Here is a 5,478-nt window from a genome sequence, read left to right on the forward strand (position 1 = left end):
CCAGCTCTGGGATCCCCGGGGGAGACCACGAGGTCATCCATCCAAGCCGGTTTCCAGGGCACTGTGATGAAACCTACCTCTCTGAGATGCCTAAGCAGGTTAAGTGGGGGGGGAGCGACAGGTGGCCAGGAAAAGTAATGACTTATTGGAAGAGCAGCAGCTTTTGCTCTCTTGGAAAGAGGACGTGACGCGCTGCGCACCGTTCCCCGACTCCCGCCCTCACTCCGGAGGAAATCTTGTCTATCATTGCCATAGCCCCGCAGTCCCGACAACGGAGGGCCCGCGTCTCGGAAGGAACCGCGAACAAGCCGCCTCCGAGCTTTCAGGACCTTGACCGAGACCACGCCACGACCTAATTAGGGTCCCGCCCCACCTCACGCCGTAGCCCGCCGCGATGGGCGCAGTCCGGGGCCCCCCACTCCCTGTCCCCCACCCGGCCCCCGCTCACGGGCCTCAGTCCACCCGCGCGGCCCCCACGGCTCGGTTGCTCGCCCGCCGTGGCCTCCGCGCCCAGCGCCCACCGTTCTTTCTCCGTGTACGACTAGGCCGTTCCCGCTCAAAAGCCAAACGTCCCGACGCTCTCTAATCCCAAGGACACGCCGGTCCGCGCCTAAGTACGGGTAAAAACGCAACCAAACTGGCTCCGCCCTCTGCCTTCCTGACGTGCGGCCCGGCGAACTGATACGTAGTGACGTCGCCGCGCCCCATTGGCTCGGGTCTCCGGGACTGAGTTAGGACCCTGCGCACGCGCATACCTGCTAGTACTGTGAGGGGCACAGCATGAATGCCCTTCCTCTCCCGGCCTTTCCCTCCGGGCAGTTACGACAGGCCGTTAGAGGTACGACACCGAGGTTGTGCCGGGAGGGGCTGACGTCAACCTCGGGCCTTAGGGTGCATGCGCGTGCCGACGGGGAGGGTGGAGCGGAGTCGAGGGCATTAGCCTGTAAGGTAACGGGTCTCCTGCTGGTTGACGTAATGCTGTTTGAGCCGCACGTTTTGCCTGCTTAGAGGGAGACGGTCAACTTTGACAAACGTAGAGGTCTCCTGGCTATCATCCCTTCACCTGGCGACCTTTACCCAGACTCGGTCGTATTTCCGCGGCTGGCGCCAGAGAAATAAGCCGGAACCAGGAGTTAAAGAGTTGGACACGAGCTCCTGACCTTGTTCTGGTTTTGCTTCCAACCCTGTGACTTTAAGTCATCTTCTTCCAAATCTCCCCTTGGTGGAGCCCAGAAGACTGGGGCAGGTGCGGCAGTTGAGGCAGAGACTGGATTATAGCTCTGGTCCTTCAGCTGCCGGCTTCTTTTCTGCCAACACCTGCTTCTCGCGTTTGTGTGCAGAAAGAGGGAGGAGTGTGTGCGAACAGCCTCCAGGAAGAAACATTTTTACGTGGTTAGAGAATTCTTAGAAATCTAGAGAGAATTTGCATCCCAGCTAACCTAGGCGAAGGTCATGTTCAAGTAAGCTAATGTGGTTAGCCTTTAGATAAATAACCCCTTATTGGGTAACTAATATTAGAAATTATTAGAAATTCTAATTCTAATATTAGAAATGCAGTTTTGATCACTACAACTTCCAGTAATCATACTTTTCCTCCAGAACTAGCTCCCCTTCCTGACATGCTCCGTTTTGTCAGTGGGAAATTTCTCGACTCCCTTCCCCCTCAAATTAAGCCCCCGAGTTCGAATGCATTTTTCCTCCTTTCCCATATTCTGTCTAATGCTGCCGTATTCATTCAGTCAAGTGTTTATTGAATGCATATTATGTGCCAGGCACTGTCTAGAAACGGAGCAAATCAGTGGGGACTTCTCTGGTGGAGCTAACATTCTACCATCTTCCTCTCGCCTCCAGATTAAGCAATAGATACCAGGAGGTTAACCTAGATTGCCTCAGATAGCACTTAAACCACAGTTCCTATAATTTTTGCTCCAAACCATTTATTTCCCCATATGACTAGATTATTTTTATTGTTTTCTAACTGTGTCCCGATTTCCCATTTCCCTCTCTCTAATCTCACACACTGCTGCCACAGAAGTGTGCTATAAAACAGCAGAAATCACAACTTGAATATTCAAGACATTTTGTGCCTTTTAGAGGGGACCAAGATAGTGTTTAAGTGTACTACTGAAGTAGGCTCATTTGGCTAGGTACCCAAGTTTTTGAAAGACCAAGCTTAGCAACACTTTGCAAATTCAGCCTATACTTCTGAAGCCAAGTCCTGATATTGCCACCCATATCCCTTAAAGGAATACTTGGTCCTTAAATAAGTAATTGTCCTATTAAAATCTTCTGTGTTTGTGGTATCAGAAGTTACTAGTCTTTGTTCAATGGACTGATGGGGAGTAACAGCATAATGCTGGTGCTGCAGGTCATGTATAAGTAGCAATAAATCAACTGGCCTAGTGAATTGATTGACATTTCAAGTTTATTCCTATGAGGGGGAGAATAGAAAACCAGAAGTTCTTAATACTTTTAACTAAGGAAATTGTGGATTAAGAGTCTTGTTATTGAAAGTAATGGGGAAATGAGAAAGAGAACAAGAGCAAAAATGAAAACTTGGCACATTCCTGTAGTAAAGCAGATACCATAAAATTTGTGCTTAATATCGTGTATTCAGGTTCTAAAGAGATTCATAGTGCTTACAGTGTATTCAAGATACCTGAGAGAATTAGTTGAGGAGAACAGTAATATTCTGCAAGTTGCTCTGTTTCATATTCATATATCTGTTCTCTCTACCTCCATCTTTTCCTAGAGTAGTGGCTGGTAAGAGGTATAACCATTATAAAACAAATGCCTTAGATTTCTCCTTCCAGCAACACAATGGGTGACATATTTTTAAAAACCTTCGTGATGAAAAACATCGAGTAAAATACCACCCCCCTCAAATCAAAATATAATGAGGTTGCAAGAAAGTGAGGGAATCTGGTTGGGGGCAGGGGTGAGGCAGGGAATAAGAACTGAAAACTGTGATAAGCATAAGCTGATTTCTAGAGCCACCTTATGGACGTTTGCTGAAGTGAAAGAGCCTTAGGTTTTAAGAGCAGCTCTGTGGAATAGAAGTAAAGCTTATACAAGGGAGGAGTGTGGGAGAGGGGAGGGGAGGGTTGGCTGAGAACCCTGCATAACGCTGGAACACTTGAATCTAAAGGATAAAATATAGTCTGCTTACTGGCAAAGGGAAGAACCAAGTTAGGCTTGTCTGGCTTGGCCTTAGGTACTGGGTGGGAGGAAAAAGTATCCCCTGATAATTCATAACCACAGGTCTGCCCTCATGCAGGTTTAGGGTTTGATTTTATTACACCTGCATGGTCTAAGGAACCTCTAGCAGAAAAATGAGCAAAGTAGTTGTGTATGGGCAGTGTATTCTGGTGTCTGGCAAAAACAAACTCAAATTTCCAGAGGAATGTCTCAACCCAGGCCCCTTGAATTCCCACACTCTTAAGAAATGCCAAGCATGAGATGATGATGAGAAACAACAAAGAGAAAAATTACAGTCCATAGGTGTTGGAATTATTAGATATCGTTGGGGAAGTAAAAACCTTATCAACAAAGAGAGACCTCTTCACATCACTGTGGAAAGAAAGCAAACACATTTATTGTTGAATAAGCACATTATAAAATAGCTGTATATAGGTAATCCACAAGAAACTACCAAATCAGAATAAGACCTCACACAATTTATACAGCTAAGCTAATTATAATCCTTTTCTCTCATGCTATTTTTAGCTAGCATATAACATGAGGCTTTGGGATCAGTAGTACCCTATTTTCCATTTGGCAGCACAACTATCACTTATTATTTGGATTAATAGTAACTTGTTTTCCATAGGAGGATTTGACATCATAGTTTGTGGCCAGATCCTTCTTAGTTAAGTTTTTATTTTTTCACATTCCTTCACCCTAAGTTCACTTGGGATTTGTGGTAGCCATTTGTTTAATTAGTTGTCCTCATCCAAAAGAAAAATAAAACTTTTATTTTTCTGAGAAACAAATGGATACACCTACATTAACCTCCCAAGGTGAAGCTGTATCTTCCTAGGTGTTTACATTTCAAAACAGTTGAAGTCCAGGCCTTCAGAGAGACTTATTTACATTCCAAAAGGTTAGAGTGAGAATTTAGGCTCTTTAGATTTTCCTAGGAAACACTCTTAGAAGGAGGGAGAGAGCGGAAATGGTTTCTTTTTCCTTTATAAACAGAAAAAAAAATTTTTATTTATCTTTACAATGTATAGTATGAAATGACATTGAAAACATTTAGGTAAACAAAAACATGTGCAACAAACAAGGGACTATCAAAAATAATGTGGCAGATTTTAAAAAGAGCCAAAGATAACTTCGATAAATGAAAGTTATAATCATTGAAATAAACTTAATATAGTATGATAAGCTTTATAGAAAATTCAAGGACAAGCAAATCTAAGCCATAGCTACAACTAAAGGAAATGATAAACGCAAATACATACTGTAATTCTGAGAGGGCAGGCCAGGGAATGGAACGAGGAGGAGCATATAGGTAGATAGAGGTTTTTGATAATATTTGAGTGATTGGATTATAGATTAATTGGTTTTTTTAAAATATAAAATAAATAAATATGGCTAGCCATCCCACATTAAAAACTCAAAAGAATGGGCCACAAAGCACATTTTAAAAACAGTTTAAAAAAAGACACAAATGAAAGAATAATGAACTGGAAGGTAGATATAAAGAAATTACTAAAGTTAATATAGAAAACAAATGGTAGACTATAGAAAAGAGAAATTAGAGAAGTTAAGACATAGGAAAGATAGAACAAGGAGGTCTATTTAGAGTTCCAGAACAATAAAATGGAGAAAATTGGGGAGAGGCCTATGTTTGACAATATAGTGTCTGAGAATTTTCCAAAACTGATGTAAGACATGAGTCTCAGATTCAGGAAGCACATGAATGCAAGCAGGATAAACAAAATCAACATTAAGACACTTGGTGGAACATCAGAACCCTCAAGACAAGAAGTGTTTAAAATAATCAGGTATAGAGACTTCCCTGGAGGTCCAGTGGTTAAGACTCTGTGCTTCCACTGCAGGGGGCACAGGTTTGATCCCTGGTCAGGGAATTAAGATCCCACATGTGGTGCGGCCAAAAAATTTTTTTAAAAAATCAGATGTAAAATATTATCTACTTAAAAAATCGCAAATAGACGTATAACAGGTTTCTCAATAGCAACAATGAAAACCAGAAGTCAGTAGAGTAGCTGAACAGTAAAGTAAAACAGTAGAGTAAAAAATAGAAGTCCTTAACATCTCAACTGATTGAAAAAATAGGTGTAAAGCCAGAATTATGTATCTAGCTAAACTTTTATTCAAGAATGAAGGCAAAAAATATTTACAGAAAAGCAAAGTGAGAGTTTATCACCAACAGATCTTACTAGAAAAACCTCTAAAGAATGTACTTCAGAAAAGGTAGAAAATTATCCCAAAGGAAGCCTGAAATTCAAGAAG

General features: G+C 42.6%; 1 protein-coding gene across 1 annotated transcript in view; it reads right to left on the reverse strand.

The window, feature by feature from the left end:
- Positions 1-645, reverse strand: part of CYCS (cytochrome c, somatic) — a 2,795-nt gene extending 2,150 nt beyond the window's left edge. Inside the window, exon 1 of the mRNA XM_007466066.1 lies at positions 522-645. The gene's annotated coding sequence lies outside the window, so the exon portion shown is untranslated. The remainder of the gene's footprint in view (positions 1-521) is intronic.
- Between the last annotated feature and the right edge of the window lie 4,833 nt (positions 646-5,478).

The sequence above is a fragment of the Lipotes vexillifer genome, unplaced genomic scaffold (genome assembly GCF_000442215.2).
Source record: "Lipotes vexillifer unplaced genomic scaffold, Lipotes_vexillifer_v1.1 scaffold150, whole genome shotgun sequence".
NCBI lineage: Eukaryota > Metazoa > Chordata > Mammalia > Artiodactyla > Lipotidae > Lipotes > Lipotes vexillifer.